Source organism: Cricetulus griseus, chromosome 2 (assembly GCF_003668045.3).
Source record: "Cricetulus griseus strain 17A/GY chromosome 2, alternate assembly CriGri-PICRH-1.0, whole genome shotgun sequence".
Classification (NCBI taxonomy): domain Eukaryota; kingdom Metazoa; phylum Chordata; class Mammalia; order Rodentia; family Cricetidae; genus Cricetulus; species Cricetulus griseus.
The window spans coordinates 337872882-337899370 of NC_048595.1; the positions used below are offsets into that span (position 1 = coordinate 337872882).

The 26489-nt window shown below is 38.1% G+C and overlaps 1 protein-coding gene across 5 annotated transcripts in view; it reads right to left on the reverse strand.

The window, feature by feature from the left end:
• The window catches only part of Ghr (growth hormone receptor), a 232160-nt gene that overhangs the window by 188901 nt on the left and 16770 nt on the right, over positions 1 to 26489 (reverse strand). For 2 of the 5 annotated variants that reach the window (XM_035440586.1, XM_027401386.2), the window contains exon 2: positions 22144 to 22216. The exons of 2 other annotated variants lie outside the window; for them this stretch is intronic. The gene's annotated coding sequence lies outside the window, so the exon portion shown is untranslated. Of the gene's footprint in view, positions 1 to 21686; positions 21942 to 22143; positions 22217 to 26489 lie in introns of those variants that run through there. One more of the 5 variants, XM_035440587.1, reaches the window with a different exon arrangement.

Consider the following 26489-nt stretch of genomic DNA (forward strand, 5'->3'; position numbering starts at 1 on the left):
TGAGCATAGGGTTCCATGCCAGGCTGATGAAACCCACAGAAACAGCTGACCTGAGCAAGGCAGAGCTCTTGGTCCCCAGACTGCTAGCTGGGAAACCAGCATGGGACTGATCCAGACACCCTGAATGTGGGTATCAGTGAGGAGACTTCAGAAATCTATGGGGCCCCTTGTAGTAGATCAGTACTTATCCCTAGCATAGGAATGGAGGGATACTCCCTGAGCCTAGACAGAAGAGGGTGGGCCTAGGCCCTATCCCAGAGGATATGACAGACTTTGAAGACCCCCTAAGGAAGGCCTCACCCTCCCTGGGGAGCAGAAAGGGTATGGGATAGGTAGGGTATTAGTTGCGGGGGAGGGGGGGAGGGAAAGGGACCTGGGATTAACATGTAAAATAATCTTTCTAATTAAAATAAGAAATAAAATACCCCCTTTTCTCTAGTTGTACACATTAACAGACCTTGCAGTGTCCCTTAGCTGCTGATCACATGAGTAAGGGACAGACTGTGCATGATCTTTCTGATTGTGTGCTAGATTTTCCTACAAAAGACATGCAACAATGGATGCTAGCCTTTCGCTGAACAGTTCCAAGTGTGGGTCTGAAACTATGGGTCTTGTCTATCCATACAACTAAATGAAATAATTTTTAGACATGAAGACAATTTTGGAATTCATTTTTTCTTTTTATAAAGCAGAGAGCATTGAAATGTTTAGATAGGAGGTAATTTTAAAGACTTGCTTGATAGCCAAAATTTTAAAAGAATATTCTTAAGATAGCAGTTTTTGTGTAAATATGGTATGACATATGCCTTCTCTGTCTTAAACACAGCTGGTTTTATTTTAAGCAAGAGCTTTCCTTCATCACAGACAGTCTGCTATTCTCCCACCTCTACTGACACACTTGGCAGCAAAGACTGTTTTCAGCCTCCAGAGTCACGGGAAACCAGAAAACGCCCCCATCACTCACCAGCAGGGAGGCCTAACTCTCCGAAAACACCATTTTCCTCTTTATCTCAAGTGTACCAAATCATGGTATTTCTGCATGATACTGTATAAACCTTCACTGCTAGCACATTCTGTTTTCCCATTGCACATTCTTCTCATTCCTTTACTTGTGGGGATCTGAACTATTTCTGAAACTATTTGTTGATGCCCCCATCCTTTAAACACTTGCAGGCTTATCTGTATTTGAAGGTTAATTTTTGCTCATTGTATGCCAAAACCTTTATCCAGGGAACAGAGTGTTTGGTACTTGTGCCTTGAATTTGAATGCACTTAAGATGTGTAATTTCAGTTTTCTTAGGGATATGTTTAAATTGTGATATCAAAAACATATCCCCAAAATAATACCATTTAACAATTTAAAATATACATTTAGCAAGATTTCTGAATCAGGAGAAAGTGGAAAACAGAAGTACAAACAGCACTTGTAACCATAACTTTGTAATTCATTATTAACCAAGCATGTTTAAAAATAACTCTTTCTTCTACATGTAGAGACACAACCTTACGACAAGTGGAATCACAGCCCTGTTAAAAATGCCTCCTATGGGATACATTCTAGTTCATTCTGTCTAAACAGAAAGCCAGAAGCTTCCCACAAAAAAGCCCCTCAACATGTTTCTATACTTTGGAAAAATTAGCAGTGGAAACAGACCCTAGTCAATTTTGATGATGTGTAATCAAGTGCAAGGCTTCACTGATCTGTATCATTTATATATAGTATAACTTGAGTAATAAGCAATTCTTCCTTTTATGTCCCCTTGATTCATTCTATATTCTATGGTAATCCTTTCAATCATTGTCCACTATTTGGATTTTCTGGTCTCATAACTCAAATCAACCTGTTGCCTCATCATTATTATATCATCTAGTAATCTGAAGAAAACAACCAACAGGCTTTTCAGTGACCTTTTCTACAAAGGCAGGCCCCAAAATGACTCCTTGCTCCCATCCTGTGTTCTGTCTTTCTTTGAATACAGGGCTGGGAAAATTGCCCAGTGGGTAAAGTATTTGCTGCTCAAGCATGAGGTCCTCCGTGTTGATCCCTAGCATCCAGGGGAAAAAAGCTAAGCATGACTGTGTAACTTCAATGCTGAGCATCCCAGAGGCTTGTTGGTCAACCACTGTATCTGAAACAGTGAGCTCTAGGTTCAGTGGGAAAACTTTCTTAAAAACAAAGGAATGAAGGAAGGAAGGGAGGGAGGGAATGAGAAAGGAAGGAATAGACTAGTGCTCAATAGAAGAAGAGGAAAAGATCCAAAGTTGGCTTCTGCTATCCATATGTGCACACTTGGGTAAGCACACCCCTACACATAGCACACATGTAAATTTTTTTTTTTGCTTTTCCCATTTCTTTTTTTACAAATTAATTAAATTTAGAAACAATCTTATTTTACATATCAATCCCAGTTCCCTCTCCCTCCCATCCTGCCATGCCCCCTTCTGGCCCCCCATCCCAGCCCCCATCAACTCCCCAGGGAGGGCGAGGCCTCCCATAAGGGATCGTTAAAATCTGTCAAGTCATTGGGGCAGGGCCTAGGCCCTCCCCCATGTATCTAGGCTAACAGATTATCCCCCCATGGGGAATGAGCTTCTGAAGTCAGTTCGTGCACTAGGGATACATCCTGGTTCCACTGCCAGAAGTCCCAGGGACTGCCCAGGTCTCCTAACTGTCACCCACTTTTCTCAAGTAAAATTTAGTGTCTTTCTTAAGGTGCCAGGTCAGCCCTACTTCCAAATTAAAACCTTTACTTCCATTTAGTAATTGAATTGTCTGATGGTTTAACACCAAAAAAAAAATGACTTGGTAAGGGCAAACTAGCCTCAGTGTTATAGACTAAGATAGACTACAGTCTTATAGAACTGCATTTCAGCAAATACATTTATGACTATCATTTTTATGCTCTACAATCAGAAGACATGGTCCTATGTTGGTTTTGGCACAAGGTGGGAGGCAGTCCTGACTTTTTATTTTTAACTATTTGTTGCTGTATATATTTTATTATATTTTTACTAGCTGATGAAGAATTAGGCATTATTGTAGGCTTTTTAAAAACGTAATGTATTTGTTGTTCCTCTTTCCACCTTTATTTTTAAAGGAAAGTATAAGGAAAATTCATATCATAGAAAAATACTTGTCAAAGGGACTTCAATCTAGAAAGACCAGGAAGGGCATTAGGAGGCCGGTTAGGGCTGAGAGCGTTGTTGACTAAGTCAGTATTTCTATGAAGAACAAGTCTTTTGGCGTTTAATATTGAACTGTTCATTTGCAGGCACAGAAAAGTGGCGCATGCCAATTAAAGCCATCCCAGCTTTCATGAACCCAAATATCATTGGGTAGAATCCACTGTACAGCATGACTCTGCTAAGGTGGTTTAGATTTCTCTGCCAGTACTGCATCCCAGATTACATGGTTTTAAGGTATTAATGAAATCCTTCTGTGACAACATTGTGTACCAGAAAGTGGCGGTCCCACTTCTGATAGTCATTCTGGTCTTGGGTACTACATAACGTAATCTGTCTGGAAAAAATAAAGTCAAAGCCACAGGGATTGGATGAGCTGTTCCAGTGTTTTGTTGAGTAAATACCCTCATTCTTTAGCATGAAAATGTAACCACAGTGTTCCATGAGTTGGGAACTTTATTTCAGGACTAAAGACTCAAAATATCAGTAATCACTAACCCCATGGATAGTCTGAGGAACAAATACAACCTACCATATAGAGGAACATCTAGAAATCTGATGTTATAGTGTATCAACAAGTTCCTTAGTAGTCATTTTTCATTCTGTCCTATTACACTACTCCCTTTTTGGAGCCACATTTCATTGCTTCTATTTTCTGAAAAAACTATACAGTGACAAGTAGGTATGTTTTTTTAAATTAGAAAATATAAACTGGGGGTGGAAGCTTACAATTGCATCCTCAACAATTAGGAAGCCTTGGCAGGCAGATTGGCATGAGTTTGAGGCCAGCTTGGGATACATAGACACACTCTACCAAAAAGAGGAAAAGAAGAAAAGAAAACAAGAAAGGAAGTGAGGAAGCAAAGAGGGTGGGGGAGAAGGTAATCACAAGAGCATTAATCAAATTTTCCAGAGAAGACAACATTTGTTTGTTTACATATGCTTGTCAAGAATCAGGTTAAAATTAACATTATGGATTACCAGCAATTTACCAGAGGTAGAAAGAAACACTATAGGTTGAGTACTCCCAAGGTCAAAATCTGAAATATGAAACATTGCAAAATCAAACATTTTGAGTAAATGGCATGATGCCACAAAAGAAAATTCCACAAAAGAAAATGACCTCCATAGATCCAGAAAAAATTCATGAAATCATTAATAAAATTCAAAAAATACTGAACAAAATTACCTTCTAGCAAGGTGTCTATGAAACACAAATGCATTTTGTATTTAAACCTGGATATAACTCTCAAGGAATCTCATCAAATATATGCATATATTTCCTAACCCCCAACTCTAAAATCTAAACCACTTCTGGTCTTAACTACTTCAGATAGGGGATACTCAGCACCAGTGTTAGACTGATGATAGGAATGTATCACATATGTATGATTGGGTAAGAGTATGGCTCATCATAAAAAAATCAAGATTAACTAAATTGAGCACAAATGAGAAGTGTAAGTGCTCATTAGAAGGACAGAGAATCATTATGCAGCAAAGTCCTTAACAGACAAGAACAATCATTAGAATGTAGAGGGCTCATTGCAAAATGTTACAATGTACTGCATCCGATTCCCATTTCTGCCTAACCTACATAAAGGCTGGAGTGTCGCTCCCACAGGGCTACCCAGGAGAAAAATTCAGCCACTTGAGCTGAGCGTGTTCTCTGAGAACTTGGAAGATCCATCTCTTGCTAGATTACAGAGTAGCTTTATGTAGCTACTCTTTTATGGTGACTGCAGCCTACTCCATAAAAAATTAAACTTGGCTTCAATTTTTGCTCTTCAGAGACTGATTTCAAAAACACAGAAGCTCAGTTCCTGGTCAACTTAGTGAACTTTGCATCTTTGGGCATTCTTATAGAAAATAATATTGTTTACAATCATTCAAGGTATCTTAAGTAGTGCAGCTGAGAAAGAAGTGGTCTTGTAAGTGGAGTAGAGAGAAATCAATGCAAAAGAGTGATTGATATAAACTATTCAAAGACATAAGTGGGCTAAATATTCAAAAGGTCCTGAAATAGATGAAATGAGATGTAAAGACACATGGGCAAGAGGTTAGCCTGGGAATGGTCTTCCTCTAAGTTCCCATTCTCAGCAGGAGAGGAAAGATAAATAGCAGTGGTGTTTGCTGTTCATATTTTTCCTTTGAAAATGGGGCTTCCTATGTGGTCTAGACTGGCGCTGAATACCCAATTCAGCTTCTAGACTGCTGGTGTCCGTTGAAGTTTTACAGCAGAGGAAATATCCTGTCTGATAGGATGACTTAAATCAGTGGTTATCAAACAGTTGCTTTGGCATCATCTGTGAGTTGGCTAGAAACAACAAATAAACAAAACCAGCAAATAAACTAATAAAACAAACCTAGATTCATGCACCTGGATCCTGATGTACTGAATAAGAATATTTGTGGAGAAAGCTCTTCAAAACTATGGCATAATAAGTTTCCATATGATTATTTATATTAATGTTTGAGAATAGAATCTTCTAGAATAGAAAATGATCACCTGCTGAGAGCAAGAGGGGGTGGTCTGGGGATTACTGATTTACAGAAGTTGCCAGGAGGTGGAAAATGAGATGGGAGTGAGAGATTGTTGAAAGCCACTAATACAGGGTGCAGTTAGCATATCTTCCTGAATTCAAAGTTTTCCTGTGAGCTTGTCTCTATGTTTTGTGGACAGTAATAAGATGTCTATGCAAAACTATAATCTACTTCTTATATGGGAGACTATCCCCCAGGAATGACGGATTGGTTATTACTTAGAGATTTCTCATGAATATCATGCACTGATTCAGTGAAAATAGCAAAGAAGTAATTTACCTTAGGGCAAATGGAGAAGGAAAATATACTAGAACAAAAGTCACCATGTCCAAAGTATAAAGCTGTAACTAGCTGTGCTGCCCTGGAGAGGTGACTAAGCTTTAGATTCTTTTTTTCTCAAAGGTACAGGTAGATTCAGCACCCATTTGTTTGCTCAATCATAAAGGAGGAAGGAAAGCCAAAATGGAAAACACATTGTGATGGAGGTGATAATGGCTACATTGGATCTTAGAGAGCAGAGAAGAAAGAGCAATTAATTCTAATTAAAGTAAATAAGGAAATATTCATAAATGAAGGTACAAGAAAGCTAGAAAAGGAAGGAGGAGAAGAAAGTCAAAGATGGATGGCCATTAAGGTAGAGTAAGGAAGATCACAGCAAGCCTAGGGACTAGAAATACCCTACTGTAGACTTATAATGCTGAGACCATGGGGAAAGAAACAGTCTTTTAGCATTAAGATCAATTTTTCAAGTAAGTTTTTACTGTCTGAAAATAATAGGGAAATATCACACTGTCATTTATTTTTCTCATTTTTCAACAGTTCATGCATATTAAATTTTGGGTAAGTGGCTCCTCCAGAACACTTCCTGACTGAAGTGTGATTTATGAAAGGAGTGTCCATCCCTCAGATTTTCCGTACTCCTCATGCGGAAGATTATTGGCATGTCTGGGGTCACTTTCAGAGGTTGCTTGCTGCTTTGAACAGCATGGCTTCTCTGAGGCCAGATTTTAAATTGATTCCATCATAAGAAAGAACACTCTGTAATAAATTTTTTATTAACCTTTTAAAATTGGGCCAACTTTTTATTCTCATAGTAAAATTCATATATTGAGTCTCTGGCAAGGAGCCCTTGCTAAGCACCCTTTTCCTGTCTTGGGTCATCTCAGAGGACCTGAGAGAGCGGAAAGCAGCTGTCCTCCTGACTTTAAAAGCAGTTCTGGGCTCCTCAAAGCAGCAGGGTTACACAAAGGAGCAGTGAGCTCTGCATTTGCAGAAGAGAAGGCAAAGAAAGCATCCATTTCACTTTGTTCCAATTCATGTTTCCAGGACTAAGCAGCAGACTGATCGATCACAGTCTCATGCCTCCTTCCCTCTTCTGGAAAATGCTTATTTCCAAGTCACACTTTACAGTATTGGAAACCTTTGAAAGGAGGAAGCTTACAAGGTATCCTCACTGTAGGCACTCTGGTCCTTGGGTGATAGAATAGGAATCTTAGTTTGAGCTGAGGAATTATATGTTGGGTATGCCAACCAACCTTGAAGATTCAGGAAAGAACATCACTTTCCTGGGTTTTAAGTTCACATCTTATGACTTACATGAATCTCCATGAGCAGCCCTTGTTGGTCTTATAAAGGATGCCTATAGTTTGAAAATACTAAAGGAGGAATGTTTTCCCCAAGGCACACACTTGTAGGATACACACTTTTCAACTTAATGTTATATGGGCAAGCATTATTAGGCTCTTCCAATTTTGTATAGTGGCAACAGCAAGGGGGGGGGGTGTCCTAAATATGAGATAAAAGTCTGTGTCAAATCCCTTCAGGCTGGTGCAGGTTCCTTTCTCTGACATTGTATTTCTACAATCAGTATTTCATATTTTAAGAATTGAGTCTGTGGATTGATCAAACAGCTACTTTCTTTGGAAACCTGCCTTGTTGTTCCTGTTTCAGTCCCTACCTCCAGGTGCCTGCCTGGAATGGAGTTCCTGCCCTGCCCACCTGTAAGCATGAGTTTTCTGGTCCGGCAGGTCCTGCCGCCCTTGAGTCCCAATGAACACACAGATGCTATATTAATTATAAATCTGTTGGTTGATGACTAGGGCTTCTTATTGGCTAGCTCTGTCTTAATTATTAATCAATCTCTATTAATCTAAGTATTTCTACATAGTCTTATCTTACTGGAGAAGGGTTCAGACCTCTAACCCCTTTGTGGTCTCACATGAAGTCTGACTATGACTACATTTCCCAGAATTCTCCTCATCCCCTAGACCCATCTATCTTGCTGCCCTATTGGCCAACAGTGTTTTATTCATCAACCAATAAGAGAATCATGTACAGAATAACATCTCCCATAATCCACCCCAGATGGTGGATTGTAAACTATGAGACAAATAAGCCCTTTCCTCCCCAAATTGCCTTTGGCCATAGTGCATTATCATAGCAATAGAAAACAAAATAAGACATAGTCCATCATTGAGGGAAGCCAAGACAGAAACTTCAGCAGATCAGGGATCTGAAGGCAGGAACTGATGCAGAGAAGACCATGGAGGAATGCTGTTACTCATTTGCTCCACATGGCTGCCTCAGCCTGCTTCCTATACAACCCAGGACTACCTGCCAGTGGTGCAGCACCCACCATGGGGTGAGCCCTCCCACATCAATCAAGAAAACTCATCCACAGGTTTGCCCACAGGCTGATCTGATGGAAGCAACTCCTCAATTGAAGTTCTCTCTTCCCAATGACTAATTTGTGTCACATTGACACAAAAACTAACTCACAAAGAATGAACCGACCTCTACTTGCCAGCTCACTTTAAACCAGATGACTTGATTTCGCTAAAGATATACAATTAAAATCAAAGATAAGAGGGAAAATATTAGAGAAATCTGTTCAATGGTTATATAAAATATTCTATCTAAAAACACCAATTTCACTACTCAGAAAACTATCCATTTTTCTAGTCTAGTCATTTTTTGAATGCATATCATCTTCACTGATTGACCTTAAAATGTTCCCCTTTATTATGCTCTTAGCAATCAATCCACTTCTTTCCTAAGGTTTTCATATCTTGTTTTCTCATTCAAAAGGACTCATTCATTGTGTGTCTAGTGTTAGGTCAGATACTCAGATATACTTCATTCAGAAATAACTTGCCAGACAACTTTGCCAACTTCTGTGATATAATACCATACCTTCAGTTTTAGTTACACGTAACTAGTTAATCAGTGATCTAAAAATGTTAGATGGAAAATTCTAGAAACAAACTAAAATCATAGTTTTAAACTGTACCACTTTCAAAATATGGGAATCTCATGCCAGAGTGATGTGCTCTATGTTCAGCAACCACACAAGTACATGGTGACTTAGTAAGTTTCTCAGCTATCAGGTTGATTGATGAAATATCACAATGCAGTGTTTGAGTAAAACTTATTTTATTAATAATGGCCCCAAAGCATAATAGAAGTGACACCGGCCATTTGAAAAGATCTAAAGTGGTTTTTACTAAATATTGAGATGAAGAATCTCAAGGAAAGGAAATGAAGAGTATCACATGCCAAGGTTGTAAAGCTCTATAGTAAGAACAAGTCTTTTGTGAAATTATAAAAGAAAAAATAATTTGTGTAAGTTGTTCTTACTGTTTCACATAAAACTGCAAGTGTTACAACTCAGTATATCTAAGTTTCAAAGTAAGATAGAAAAGCCATTAAATTACAAAGTTCTTTACTATCCCAAATTTCAGACATCTACTGGAGGGAAGTCTTACCACATATCTTCTGTGGATATGTAGATAAACAAAAGCTATTATTTGCAGCACCTCTGTTAACTGAATTGCAGCAGATTGGTTTACCTGACAACAGTTATAACCTGTTACCAACCCGAAGCAGTCAGAAAAGGGATCATCTCACAAGCATGTTGGAAAACAGCTACTTCAATAGAAGGGTCTCAAATTCTCTTACCAGATTTTTGGAGCTTTGTTTGATCATAAGGATTAACTAACCCATCAAACTACGCATTGAACCATTTACCAAGAATGATCCCAATTAGGCTAAGCTTTGATTATTCCCTATCATTCAACAGAGACCTAAAATGAAAATTCTTTCTACAGAGAATATTATCTTTGAGGCACTCATATGTCTCCTATTTACAAATACCTACTATCTTTTTTAGACCAAAGATTATTCAGTAGAAATTATTCATCAAATTATTTATCATTGAACTTATTCTTTAGTCATGATGTGACTTTTAGAAATATCTGATGCAACCAGAGCAACAGAATCTCACCAGAAGGACAATAAGAGATGAGATTCTTGAATCTCCTACCCAACAGCTGGAATCTCATCTCCAAGCACATAAGCTTGTTCAGTTGTCATTAAATGACACACAAAAAGCTCTGTCGTTTACAGACATTCCTTTGGGGGATTGACCCTGTCTTTAACAATCCTTCCTTCTGTTTGCTCATTTACAGACCTTAGTCTTCCAAGGACTCTCCTACAGTAGAAGCAACCAATGATAATTCTTTTCTACTATCTCCATGACAACATTTCAGATGCTAATGGCTTTATAAATTATGTTCCACTTCTATATCCCATCCTCATTTTACTGCTTGGCAAAATATCTTGCCCTTTAATCATCCTGACATCCATTTTTAAAAGTTTTAATTTTTCAATATCTGTTTTAAAGTGTGTCACCTAGACTTGAGGCTATTAACCTAGCTAAGGTCTGACTGTAAGTATTTGTACTATGTACTTTTTATCTTATGCAACAGTATTCATAAAATCCACAACTGAATTAAATTTGTGGGAGAACTCTCACAGATGTTTGGCTCAAAGGAAGCTCATTATTAATGGCATGTAAAATCAAAATATATACTCTAAGGCATATCACATGTCTTCAAATGTAGTTAAAGCGTATTAAAATGATCATCGTCCTGTTGATGTTTAAAGCAAGGAATTCCACCATAACCACACCCCCACTGATATAATTTCAAGTTTGACATTCTAAAGTTATCCAGCTTGTCATCAAACTTTGCCTAATGTTCATGTGGTACTTCACTATTTGTCAAAGCCTTCCTATAGTTTAATCCTACTGAGTCTTCAGTGAACAGTTACCACCTCCACCCCAAAGGACAATGTCTGACTCATTAGGTTAATATTTCCTTGGTTTCTTTTGACATTATCTCTAGAACACGTAAGAGTACTGAAGCTTTCATCAGTAGGCATTAAACAGTTAAGCCATTGGGTAAATGAATACTTGATTCCTATTCTCCCATCTTTCCATTCACAACATTGATTGTTTTAATCAATATGTTTCATTCTCCATAGCATCGATAAGAGCCATAGTACTCCATTATAGCATTGGGCCATGATATGCACTATTGTCTCAATAATTAACTGCTTCTGTTACTTCAAAACAAAGAAACAAACACCAAAGAACTTTGTAAGCCTGTCAGGACTTTTGTTGGTCCATCTACATAACTGTTCCAATTAATACAAATTTAGACAAAAACACCTGGTATCTGTTACTCAACAGGCCTGGGTGCAGGCATTGAATAGCCATCAAATATCCTTAATCCCCAGAAATATTAGACTGAGGTACAGAAAAGTTGATTTACCCAGAGTGGTGTATCTCACATGTGCTGGAACTCCGACTTGAATTGGGAAGTCTGGCTTTCATTTGCTTTCTTATCTGCTCACACTTGTTTTCACAAGCTGTGCCATCACAGTGTTTAAGTAGAAAGGAAGATTGCTGATCACACTCTAGCACAACTGAGTCTCTTAATACACAAAACAGGTTTGATTTCCTACAGGTTTTTTCTGGTTGATTCTCCTCTGTATAAAATTTATCTTTTAAAGTTACTAACCAATGAAAACATTAAAAATACCGAGCCTTGAACATAGAGTGGATGCAAATACCTTAAGTGAATTTGGATTCCTTCCAGTCACAATTGTTGGGAATATTTACCAGAAATGTTAAGGACCATGAGAGCCAGTTGACCTATTGCCAGAACAACAGCAAATCAAAAAAGCACTACAGCAGACAACAAGAATCCAAGGGGAAAGGAAAAACGCATTTCCTCAGAAAACCATTATAGTGTGGGTATTTCAGAGCTAAGCACTGGTGCAAACAAGGTACAGGCAGAAATGCAATCAGTTATTCTTAGGGAATTTTCAACAGTGTACTTGGAGACCACCTCTACCCTCAAAGACAAGAAAACTCTGATAATTTAATCCTACTTTCTCTCACTATTAGGGATACAAATGTGAATTTGGGTTATTAATTTGGTGAGTTGAAGTGCTCCTCTGGCATACTGGATGAGGAGTTTGAAGACAGCACTTAACAAGTATAAGACATGATTCTGAATAATACAGTCTATGTGGATATGAGAATATTTACATGTAGACAATTCCTCTCTAGTCTCAGCCCCATTGAATAGGTGAACAGTTAAGTTACTGTTAACAAATTACCTTTTGGCACATGTATTAGTTACCTTTCTGCTATGGTGAGGAAACACAATGACCAGGGCAACTTATGGAAGGAAGGGTTTGTTTGGGCTAAATGGTTTCAGAGGGGTAAGAGTCCATAATGACAGAGAAGCATGGAAGAAAACATCAGACATAGCAGCTGGAGCAGGAAGCTGGCAGTTCACATTTGAACCATAAGCACAAAGCAGAGCAAGTGAACTATAAGTGTCTCAAGGCTTTTAATCTCAAAGCCTACACCCGTCTCCCCTGTGACATACTTCCTCCAGCAAGGCTGCGTAATCCTACTGAAAAACTATGGAGGCCCAGAGAAATGGTTCCACTCCATCTTGATTTAAGGTCAGGAAGTTCAAGCCCACCCTTGCTCCTTTAAGGTTAAATGACAGGATGTCTGGCCTAAGGTGTGGTCACTGTATGTGACTACTTAGTTCAGAAAATGGTCACTTGATGTCTCAGGTATTGAAGAGGTAATTACATTCATTTGTTCCTTGTCAGGAAGTCTTTTGTTTTCATCTCTACTTTTAATTTTTGTATATAAGAACTTTGAGCAATAAACTTGAGCTGGATCACAGTATTCACTGGATGCCCTGTGACTCTATCTCTTGTCTTTAGCCTGTTTCTCTCCTCAATCCTCAGTCCTCTTCTCAGGTATGAACTAGACTAGTCAGCTGGACTGGACACACAATGTCATCAACTAGGGGCCAAGTATTCAATGCTTGACATTATGGAGAACATTCCTCATTCAAACTACCACATCATGTATTTCTAAAAGACAAAATGAATACTTGTGTCATGGAGTAAATGTCCATAGGAATTTCCTAAAAGAAGTTTTTTTTACATCATAAAAACTAGGGATGTCTTAAGTCTGTTGAGTGGTCAAGGTCAGGTCTCCTTTCAGCACTGACATGGGTCTGCCAGCCTGGCTGGGACTATTGTTGGGAGAATCAGGATTTAAGGAATATGACTCAATTTTGGACCAAGGGGAAGTTTTCATGTGGATGCAAGACAAGATGCTTAAACATGCTCTGTGGAGGGACGAGTAATGGGTAGGAACAAGAGAAAGAAGCAAGCAGGCCCTTCCCCATCATATACCCCAATTTTCCCTTCCTTGAACACCTACTTCAGTGTGTGCTGCAGCATATACTGGATATTCTGTCTAAATGGAATATGCTAGAAGTCTAAGTCTGAACCCCCTTAACATAGGGTTAGAATAATTATGCTGTTGCTTCTACCTCAGGAGTTCCCATGAAAATCCCACTGTGTGTGTTCCACCTACCCCTACAGCATTTCCTATAGGAGATGCATATGGGCATAGATAAGGAATGGCCTTCTTCCTTCCCTCACTTCCCATTAAGCTACCACAGTGTCAGCAGTTGCAACCTTCCCAGCAAAGCCTGAGAAAATACATTCTGTTAGCAGCAAGTAATAAAACAGATAATACCCACCTAGGTTTGATTTCTCCAAATCTCCCTTTTCCAGAACAAAAGAGCTTCTCTCTAGAATGAAGCTACCTGTGGCAACTTCCTAATTAATCCTGAAGTCATAATTAAATATAAATACATTTTGAAATTCATCTTGCCTCACATTTACAGACATGCTTTTAATATGTCCTTTAAACCATTACATTTTGCTGAAGGAGAACCCAAGCATACTTTCTGTCCAAATACACTCTTCTGGTTTTGCCAAGTTAATAGCAGACTCTGGGCCCATCTGCCCTGCCCTTGTTCTTGATTCAAATGTTCTTTGCTTACCGGAGCATTGTTTATGATATCTAACATAAACTTCAAGGAGCTTTACGTTGCTCTTGGTTACCAGCAACCCTAGAACTTAACAGTCACAACTGTCCTCTATGTTCTATGAAGATGGTCTATTGAGTTATGGATACTCATAGTTGTGCACCTGGCAACAAACACAAAATATTCCCCCAAAGACAATCACTTTCTATTTCATTTCTTCATTATTTCTCCCCAAATGAACATATCCCAGCCTACCATTTGAGCTAGTTTAACCCATTCTTTTAGATTACTAAAAGACACATGACAGACCTTAGTGGTTTCTTGCTCTCTCCACAAAGGTATCCATAATTTAGAACATTAGATCTGTGAAGAACTCCAGGGACAGCCTAGTTTAATAATTTTTGGCCACCAATTGGCTTACCAACACTGACAGGTCCTATGGATAGAACTTTTCTCCATTTTCTTACGATTGAGTTCACTGTCTTTCCAGGTCTTGTGCCAACACATCTTTTCCACGTTTTCTATGAAAGTGTTTCCCATGATACAGCCCCACTATAAATTCCCTAAAATTTCTACAGGAAAGCACTCAAACTTACAACTCTGTATTATGGATAGAAGAGAAGGAGTGTTTCCATCAGAACAGGGTGAGAGAAAACCAATTTTCAAGTCAGGAAACTCCATTCACCAGCCTGACTATGGCATTGAGAGAAGTGCCTGAACATAACAGGTGTGTAATTTACATGCAGATTACTGAGGAGCTCTCAGGGCCAGCAGCAGCAGGCAGTGGACCACAAAGAGCAAATGAGGAGTCATAGGACCTCACATCTGACACAGGTCGGTTTTCCTGATCAGAAACACTTGGTACCAGAAGTGTTTCAGGTTTTGTAATATTCTATGCACATCTTGACACATTTAGAAATGAGAATCAAGTTGAGCACAGAGTTCATTGTGGGCATACTTGATCTACATACCCTGATATAATGTAAGATAATTCTGCTTGCTTTCGTTTTACTACAACTATTCATGTCAAGTAAGGTGTGGGATTCTCCACGTGTGACAAAACGCTACTTAAAAGGTTTTGGATTTTGAAATACTTCAAATCTCAGATATTTGGGTTGCAGATGCTCAAATTATCTATCTATGACTGGGTCCTGTGGCCATGGACACATTTTATTATTGTTTTGTTTAACAGAGTGAGCTAGCATCTCTGATGATGGCTGAGCAAGCCACTGATCATATTTGTCCTTCTGGGTCTAGGATATCCCACTCAGGATGATGTTTTTCCAGTTCCATTCATTTACCTGTGAATTTCATGTTTTTAATGGCTGACTAATATTCTTCTGTGTATATGTACCACATCTTGTTTACCCATTCTTTTCTCGAAGGGCATCTAGGTTGTTTCCAATTTCTGGCTATTATAAATAGAGCAGCAGTGAATATGGTTGATCAAGTGTCTCTCTGGTAGGATGAAGCATCTTGCGGGTATAGCTGGATCTTGAAGTAGGTCTATTCCCATCTTTTTGAGGAAACACCACACTGATTTCCATAGTGACTATACAAGTTTGGCCTCCCACCAGCAATATATGAGTGTTCTCCATACTCCCTATCCTTGCCAACATGAGCTGTCACTTGTTTTCTTGATTATAGCCATTCTCACTGGTGTAAGATGAAATCTCAAAGTATCTTTAATTTGCAGTTCATGGAGGCTAATGAGTTTTTTCTATTGTAAATTCTCTGTTTAGATCTATACCCCATTTTATAATTGGGTTATTTGTTTATGGACCTTAAAGAGATGAAAATATATACATACTGAGAGAACATTTTACACAGAAAAGAGGCCTTGGAACACACAGCTCTAAATGGGCTGTCTCCATCAAATGCCTCCCCTCAGAGCTCAAGGAGGCAGAGGAATATATGAGCCAGAGGGGATGGAGAACAAGGTCCCTAATTCAACATGATCAAAGCTCATATGAAAGAAAGCACAGAGATTGAAACAGCATGCACATGGACTGTACAGATCTGCACCAGATCCTCTGTATATATGTTACGGCGTCCAGCTTAGTGTTTTTACAGGATTCCTGAGTCTGTAAAGGAGTGGGTCTCTTTCACTTGTGCTCTTTTCCTGTTTGTTTATCTTGTCCAACTTCGATACGATAGTTTTGTTTTATCATATTTTATTTTGCTTTTATTATTATCCATTTGAAGCCTATTTTTTCTAGTGAGAGACAGAAAGGGAGTGGATCCAGATGGGAGGGAGGGTGGGGAAGAACTGAGATGAGTAGAAGAGGAAACTATCATCAGGCTATGTTATATGAGGAAAAAATACTATTTTAATAAAATGCAAAATAAACAACAACAACAACAAAACCCAAGTAAATTGACACTATGTAATTTCCAAGGTATTTTTCTGATTTCAGATTCTTATGAATGATGGCTAAAGAATGAAAGGCCTCTGTTGACATTTTCAGTCCAGCCAGCCATTCCTCCTCTTTATTTTATATAGCCAAAAAGATGAATATTTATCTCTTCTGGAAAATTTCCAGGAAAACATCTGCCTTCCCTGTTGTCATTTATACAAAAAGACTTAGTAATAGCATTCTTTCCAAGATTTAACTTATAGTCCATGTCTATGTTTACTTTGCTGCTAATCAATTTAGGAATTAAATATCTAATTATAATATTCTATAACCTGCATATTTTGGCCATATAATTATATTTACAATGAAAGTATTCAAATAGATGGGCAATAAGGCATAAAATAATTTTCCTTGATGCTATATCATTGAGTAAATCGTTAAACTTATCCAGTCTGTTTCTCTCTCAGTCCACATTTGGAGCAGACTTTGATTAGTTTTCTACTAAGAAACACTTGCTTATTAAATTATATCTCATTTGTCAGGTTTCTTTATTTGTCTTAGCAATTGTTAATGGAAAAGCAAATGAAACATTATTACATAAATGCCAGAGATATGACAGTAGTCTTATTCTAAATTAAATAACGAAAAGGTTAAATAAATGCAACAATTTTGCAGAAATTACAACTTGAACTTTACAATCATAAATCTTTCCCCTCATTTTGTGACTCATTCTTGAAATACTTATCATTATGCAAACTTATCATGCATTTTTCCATTTTTTGTTTTTTAATGTTTAACTTAGATGATATGTAGTTTCTCATTCAGCTCTTAATCTAACTACTACACTCATTTTAACATATTGTAGTGTTCTATTTCACTTAATATGTTTGTCCCAATATAAAACTGTGAAACAGGAAGTAGTGGTATCTCTGTGCTGTAGTGAGGTATCTGGATGTGTGGGTCTATGTCCATGTACACTTATACATCTGCTCTCTCTCTCTCTCTCTCTCTCTCTCTCTCTCTCTCTCTCTCTCTCTCTCTCTCTGTGTGTGTGTGTGTGTGTGTCTGTCTGTCTGTCTGTCTGTCTCTATCTTTGTCTCTGTCTTTCTCTCTCATGTACATGCACAACCACACCACACACACACACACACACACACACACACACACACACACACACGCATGCACGCACGCACGCACACACATATTTTGTGATAAAATATCTAGAGTAAATATCTCTAGTCTCAGAATGATAGTAATTCAAAGACAAAGGGAGAAAACCGCCTTTAATAATGAGTGGATGTGGGCTGAGTAGATGCCACAGAAGTCCCACACTAGAGTTTGGATCTCCAGCACCCACATATAAAGGCAGGTATGGTGGCCTACCTATAATCCCAGATTCTGAAGGGGAAGACAGGAAATTTCCAGAATCCAACTAGACTAGACGAATCAGTAAGTTTTGATTTTAGTAAGAGATCTACCTCAATATATAGGGTGGCAAGCCACTGAGGAAGGTTCTAGACATCAACCTATAGCCTCCACATGTGTAGGTGTACTAAAATATGTGGCAAATATGCACACCATACACAAAGAAATATCACAAAATATGAGCAGATGCAACTTCCTGTTTTCATTTTTGTTATTCTTCCCTCATATATAACATCTCGGCTCCAGTGTCCCCTCCGTCCCCTCTCCCAGTCTCTTCCCCTAACCTCTCCTCTCCCCAGATCCACCTCTCCTCAGAAAAGAGCAGGCCTCCCAGGGACATCAACCAAACAGGGCCCAACAAGTTACACTAAGGCCAGTCACATAGCATCGTAACAAGGATGGACGAGGCAACACAGTAGGAGAAAAAGGGTCCCACAAGTAGGCAAAAGAGTAAGGGAGGGCTCCTGGTCCATTCTGTGAAGCAAATATTTAAATAACCTTGTTAGCTGTTTGATAACATATGTTCTATGGGATAAAATAAACAGTTCATCATCTATAACAAAAAATGGTTTTAGTCTATATATAAATTAATGAAGTAAGCAGGATCTAAAGGGTTTTTTTCACCTTGCATCTTTGGGGTATAAAAGAAATATACACAGGTATCTCTATAATAATATACTCACTTAGATATAACCATCCACATCAAGGAAGTAGTATTAAATGACACTAATGTTCATTTTAAGAAGTGACCTGATAATTCTCTAAAATCTGATTTGAGAAACATGAAAATCAACAAGTATCATAAGGAAAGACAAGATGAACACAAGGAAACTAAATGAGCCTAGTACTTTCCAGGTTTATTGCTAAACACAGTGTCTGAATTGGGTTGGAAATGTGAATATTAGATAGATTCTCATCTCTACAGATGGTGAGTATACTTGGGACAGGACGGAGGATACACAGTCATAACTAGAGGGTACATAGCCATAACCTCTTGAGAGTCTATGACTTGAAGAAGTTCTTCAGGGAAAAAATCCCAAGGATTTGCCTGTGCTCTCTATTCTTTTCATCCAGTTACCACCATCTCTCACCTCACAGGTGGCATCCCCACTATCCTCAACAATGAATTATTCATGCATTTCTTTCCCCCTTTGCAGGTCCCCCTCCACACAGAAAGACATATTTGGTACTACAAATAGAATCAGGAGCAAAAGCACACAGACCCCACTCCTGGTGCTGACAGAGCACTGTAAGGAAAGCAAACATTCATCAAATAATTGTGTAAATAAACAGAATTATCTGAGTAGTAAATATCTCCCAGGGGGTTTCCAGGAAAATGAATAGTCAGGAAAACCTTCTGCAAGGAACTGACGATCATGATGGAAGGAGGCCACACTGAGGAACAAATGGTGAATTTGGGACTCTGAAAAATGGTAAACAGGGTCATGGTGAAACAGAAGGTTATGACACAAGTTGGAAAATTGTAGACAGTATGTCGGACCTTGGTGACTTTGGGAGAAAACAAGGATAAAGGTAAGACTACTATGAAGAAACAAAGAAACTAAATATTTTTGTGCTGATAATGAACAAACAAAATAAGTCTGCATTTAGAGATAGTTTAGAGAAAGGTCAAAGTTGTGGACAGATAGCAATGGGCAGAGAGGAGAAATATAACCAATCTGTGTGGCGAGCCACAGAATGTGTATCCTATCTCTCTACCTTCAACTTTTCAGGAGAAACTTTTGTCTTCCTTGAACAGAACCCACCCCTTATGCCAGAGGGTTGCTTTTCTTTTTCTTCACAGGCAAAGAAGAAAAACTGTCTATCCTAGGAATCCCAGATATTAGGAGACTCAACCAGTCTTCAATTAGCCTACAAGAGTGATAAATAATAGGACTTTCATTCTGCTGAGGACCTAGGAGAGTCTTTTGTGTCTCTCAAATGATATTGGATAAATACAAGGCTGTATGAAGAAATGCAGCAGGACCCATATTATAGTTATTCACTGATTACTTATAGACTGTGACTATTTTCTTACTTGCAGGCACTCAATGATAATTTTTAGTACCCTTCATTATTAAGCATTTGATTTTGTCTAGATTACTACTCTATAAACTATTAACTATTAGAAACCAGTCATATTGTTTTGGGGTTGATCAATGATATTCACGGACTTGACACTCTACACATCAGCAGTTCTCAACATGTAGATTGCAACCCTATGATGGTCGAATGACCCTTTCACAAATGTCACCTAAGACCGTTGTAAATATCAGATATTTACATTACAATTCCTAAAAGTAGCAAAATTACAGTTATAAAGTAGAAATAAAATAATTTTATGGTTGGGGTCATTACAACATAAAGAACTGTATTAAAGGGTCACAGTATTAGGAAGGTTGAGACCCACTGCTATAGATAAAAAAATAGACAGACAAAATCACTGCAATCAAGTCATAAACCAATTTAAATAAAAGGTAAACCCTTCACAGAGAGGAATGTGACCCTCCCCAAATCAAATATATTTACATGTATATATGTATGCATGTATGTATGTGTTCTGAAGCTTGAAAAGTTCAGAGTCCAGGACAAGCATATCAGCTAATAAAGTTCCTGTATAGGATTCTCTTCAGTCTGGGAGCATAGTGCTTGGATGCCCCTTATTCTTCTCATTCAGGTAGTGACAGGATTAGAGCTCAGCCTAATAACCCTACAAACCTTCATCACATCACTTCATGAATTTGGGTTTTGAGAGAAAGTTCTGAGAGATGTGATTCTGGTGATGTGATTTGTATAAGCTCTTGAATTTAGCATTGTTTTAGTTTGGGGCATATGTTATTACAGAGGCTGCATTTGAAGTTTCTTACTGAGACATATATCTTTATTAATTGATTTTGAACATAAAAGTGTTAAAATTTGTATAAGTGACCTTCAAAATACTTAAAATTATTTTGAAAAGAATATAAAATTCCAAAATAAATAATTAAAATATTCATATGTTTATAAAATAAATAATTTTATAAATGTATAAATTGTATAAATATATAAAATATTAAAACTAGAAAGAAATTCTTCCACATTTTCTGTCTTATAATCCTTGTATAAAGAGATATTAGAGATTTCAGAGTATTCACCCTCCACCATCTTTGTAAGATTAAATGTTGACGAAGATTAGGAATTAAAAAGTTTTAAAGTCTAAGACTTTAAATATACTGTTTCTTCTATGTGCCAAACAGGATTCTGTGAGAAAACTGTTTTAAAATAAATATTTATTTTATTTCACAACATGAACAGCAAGTGAGTTTTTTGGTAGCTGATGTATTTAGTGGAGAAGGGTACACCCACTGTTCTCTTTCATTTCTGTTGCTAATGTTAAATTTGCCACATGAATTATATTTAGCAGTAGTTGCAGTGAGAACACATCCTTTACATATATTTCATATATTTATGTGTACATATATGTAGGTTTATAACACACACACACACACACACACACACACACACACACACACACACACACACACACCAAAGGACTAAGACCTGAGAAAAATGTTGATCTCTGACAAGCATGCTTTTCTGGCCCCATAACAATGAATAAAAGCCTCAACAAGTACATAATTTAGCAGATAGGAGAGGAGATGTGTTCTCCCCAGGCTCCCTTATGTACCCAACAAATCTTTTACTGACAAGTTAGTATGAGCTACACAAGAGGAACATTATGTCCCACTCCTTGCAGAAGTGGACACACATTAGTGATGTGTCAGCACTGAAGAACAGATTGGCTTTAAAGGAAATACCTCCCACTTTGTTATTTAATTATTTATTTATTTACCACACTAAAAAGAGCTTGGTAGAAGTTGACTTTCGAGAACATAGAGGCAACTTTGCCGGGAACCAGTGGAAATAATGAAATATATTTTCAGCACTCACTTTTAAGAGAAAAAAATAGAGACATATTACCAACCTGTGTGTGGGCGGAGGGTCTAATGACTGTAATGTCCTCAGTGGTTTTTATCAAGTTTTCTCCATGGGTTCATGTTGAACACTTACTTGCTCTCCAGCTTGTGGCACAAGTTTAAGAGCTGTGGATGGGGTGTGAGAGAGGTGGAGTCTGGCTGGCAGACTCTAGGAGCTGGGCCTTGGAAGTTTGTACCTGATTCCTGGTTCTAGAGTATTTACTGGCTTCCTACTCAGCTGTAGTTTCTGCCATGTGTTCCTGCTCTTTTGAACTCCATCATGCCTTCTCTCCTATGATAAATGGCAATCCTATAAACCTTAGTCAGAACAAACATATCCTACCCTAAGTCATTTCTAATAAGCATTTTGTTCACAGCAACACAAAAGGTAAGTAATACACCCACTTAAATGCCATGCCAGATTACCGACTATAAAGCACACATGAGTGTCTCCCACTCACGTACTTGCTCTTCTTGGTAGACAGAGAGCCTGGATGAATGTCACAGGAAACTGTTGGAGGGGAGAACCTGAGTCATCCTGCAGCAGAAGAGAGGGAAAGAGTATAAAAGCTCTAATAATCTTTTTCCTTTTGTCTTTCAAGTTAAGGAAATCACTTCCCAATTAATGATTCAGCTTCCAAACAGGAAAGGATGGACACAAATCTGTGGGGAAGCCTCATTAAACATCCCGTGAAAGGAATGAGATGCTCTGCCAGCCCTCCCTCTCCACCATAAGCACCTGTCCTTCACACAGTCGTGTGTGGAGCTCTGCTGCCAGCAAGCTGCAACTCCCTTTCCACTGGGTCCTGGGGTTTTTCCACTGTTAAACACTAATTTCCTATTGATTTCATGCAACAATCAGCAAGTAGTGATGGTTATTGTTCATTCCTCATTCTTTTCTTTTTCTGGCTTTGGAGACCTTTCAAATAATTTGAGACTTGATCATCTAGTTTCATTTTGGAAATGATAATGTCTTCAGAGACCAGGAAGGTGATGCCAGAGAACAAAGTGGACTGGGTAGAGACTGGTTCATCTCACTGACTTCTCACTAATCAAGAACATTCCTAATTTTTGCCTACTCAGTAATGTTTTCAAGTGAAGCAAGGTGTGTGTGTCCAATGAGCTGAAAAATATTTAATCATCATACCTACATACAGAGAAAACTGTCCTGTAGATTTATAAACATCCCTACCAGTTTCTTTCCTCCAACATAAATTCTGATTAGTTTAGTCAAGGATGAAACAATCTAAATGTGCAGAGAGATTTAAAGGCCGTTAATCTGCTCTAATTTATCAATGCTATAGAATAGGAAATTGTGGCCCAGAGATTGCAGCCATCCACTGTATCAGGAGGAAAAGAATGTAGATCTAAATCTGACCTCTTTCCTCTTGGTGTTGTTAGAAAGCTGGGGCATGTATGTGACTCTTTACCAATGAACTGGAGTTGGACCTTCAATGTATATAGTCAGTCTATCAAATATTTTCCAGGAAAAGGTGTCATTTTTTTATGCTAGAGTCCCTTCTTCTAAGTTGAGTGACTGTCAATGCAACCTTGACATTATATTGTGACCTCCAGTGGCACAGGAATTACCTTACTTACAGCAGTGGTCATGTCATGACTTCAGGAAATATTCATTTGATCAATGGGTAACTACTTGCAAGTTTTTCAAAGTTCTATTCCACTATATATTGGGAAGAAATTTCTATAAAGCTAAAAAAAAATCAAACACATAGAGAGATTTTCAGTGGATAGATCCAAGTCAGAGGAAATGAGTGATGCCTGTTGGGAAGGGCCATTGAGATCACTGGGAACAGAGAGCTCATAAATAGCAAAAGAAGAAATCACAAAACTTGATGTTCACAAGAAGAAAGTTCATTAAGTTTTAGGCTTCCCTTTCCTAGCAACAACACAAAAAAAAAGGCAATTCACTTCATGTTAATACCATTACTGTCAGTAACTTGCAGTATTTATTTTCTTGGGTGCTGAACCCTTTCCAATAACAACAGCCGTAGCATAAATTTTCTGTCTGATTTCTTGACTAAATGTGACAAAGACTGCTGCATTGCCTTGTTCTCTCATGGCATACTGACTGCCCTCATATAGAAACTATAGCAATATATGTGCGTCTCAAAGGACTTAGTGAGAAACACTAGGCTTTCTTTTATACTATGAAGATGTTGGCAAGATCCTACTCACTAAGATTATGACAAGTTAAATGGGATGAATTTATCAACCCCCTCCCCTCATGGTTCAAGTATTTATTGAGAAGAGACGGTGAAAAGATTATGAGTCATAACTCTTAGGAAATAGCATCTTCAGGGCACAACAGGGCTGATGCCCTTTTGAACTCACATTGCTGTTCATGACCTGTACAAATTCAAATGGAACAGAATCCCAGCATGGAGAAGAGGAAGTGGGCACAAAGTCATACCTCTAACCAAAAAGTTATTTACAATTGGTAACTGCTTGGAGAGGAAAAATACATTTTCTCCAATGGAGTGACACTGGGTATTTCACTCACACTGCAGGGAAGGTCTCAGACCCAGAAATAGTTGGATAATACAAAATGAACTCCATAAGGTTTTGTATACTTTGTTTGCTTGTTTTATTTGATTTTTTTGGCTTTGAGGTTTTGTGGGATTTGTGTTATTTGTTTTTGGTTTTAATTTTATTTTCTTTTTTTTCCTGCAAGAGTGAGAAAGCACATGAAGTTGGGTCAGTGGGTAGAGGGAGGGAACCTGGGAATCGTTGAGAGATGAGAAAGAATATTTTCATAAAACAGTGCATGAAAAATTAATAAAAGTAATATATTAAACAGGTTTTTGCTTATTTCTTTTATTAAAAATACAGATTTATCCTGTCAATCAGCAAAATCCAAATATTGGTTTCTTTGTAGTACGAGTTCTTTCTAAAATATGAAACACGATCAGGTCATTTACTCATGTAAAATGTTCTGGGTACACGTATTTGCTGATCCCTAAATAAAGACTAAATTTCTGAATAGGATATATGACTTCTGCTTACTTTTCTCCCTCATTTTTCTTCACTGGTCCTCATCCTCTGGTCTAGTTACTTCAAGCCATTTCATTTCTCTAACTCACAATCTTCTTTCATATCTCTGCAATTTTTAAAATTATAATTCCCCCTCTTCTTTGACTGATGACCGTTATAGAACTTTCTTGAATCAGTCAGGTGTGTTGTTACATAACTATAATCCCAGCCCTGGGAAGATTGACTCATGAGGATCAGGTAGGTGCTCGTGTTCAGCATAGACTACATAGTGAGATTCTGCCCTGAGAAACGAAAATCACTCAAACAGCAACAACAACAAATTGCAACTTTCAAGATCCAGTTCACATGTCCTTTCTGCAAGGACACCATCTGTCACTCCTTTTGATGTGGTGACTCTTCACTTCCTCTTACACTGTCTGGCTTCACATTGGGCTACACTGTGAGTGTGGTTATACAACAGAGCCCATGCCTGATCTTTATCACATCCCTAGTGCAATCCCTCGATGTGGACCACGTAGTGTTCAAATAACTACTGTTGCTTCCCCTGCACAGAAGAGGACGGGGATAGGTTTTCTGGGCAATCCCAATTCCCATGGTAACTATGGATTCGATCTACAGAGAATGTGTTTGTATTTTCAACTGTTTAGCTTCTTTTTTTATTTTTTATTTTTTGAGTTAGAAACAAGATTGTTTTACATGACAATCTCAGTTCCCTTGTTTAGCTTCTTAATACTTGATAATCACTTTACATTTATGAATGTCTCTCATCTCCTTAGAGAAAGTGAAGTATTTCAATACAAAAGATCATCATTCAGGGGTGAAAAACACAATAAAAAACAGCAACAAACAAATTTGCTTCCTTTGTCAAAGTACACTGAGCTTGTCAGATATTTTTAATCCTGTATATGTCATGTGGCATATAAATACATGGTGATTGAATCGATGTGCCTTTTCTCAACCAGAAGACACTGCTGAAGACAGCCTCAATGTTTACAGCTGTGAATTAAGTAAAAAGAAATAAATGATATTTTCATGGAAGTTCACAGCAAAGAATGAAGCAATGGAAAAGCACAGCCATGGCAAGTTTTAAATTAAAACATCAACACTGAGAAGATACAAAACCATCATGACAAGATTGTTTTACATGTTAATCCCAGTTCTCTCACCTTCCCCTCCTCCCCTGATCCCAATCACACCCTACCTATCCCATACCCTTTCTGCTCCCCAGGGAGAGTGAGGCCTTCCATGAGGGAATATTCAGAGTCTGTCATATCCTTTGGCATAGGGCCTAGGCCCTTTCTCGTGTGTCTAGGCTGAGGGAGTATTCCTCTATGTGGAATGGGCTCCAAAAGTCCATTCCTATGCTAGGGATTAGTACTGACCTACTACTTAAGAGGCCCCATAGATTTCTGAGGCCTCCTCACTGATACCCATGTTCATGCGGTCTGTATCAGTCCTATGCTGGTTTCCCAGAAAAAAAAAAAAAAAAAAAAAAAAACACCACCAGCAACAACAAAAAACAAAAACAAAACCATCATGACTAGACTACCACATCCTTTTCCTAGCAAAACAACATGTTCCTAAAAACACTAAAGATGCTTTCAGAAAGGGATATTTTCTAAAAGTGTCATCACTGACATTTAAGAGTTGGATGATAACTCTGTCAATGAATATGACTCTTGCTGGCTTGAAGAGATACCAGATTCCTTAAAATGTGCATTTTCAATAACCTGCCTTTTGAAGCATGTACCATTAACTCTCAACAGGCCAAATCTCCCTCAGTCTGAAAGCATCCAAAG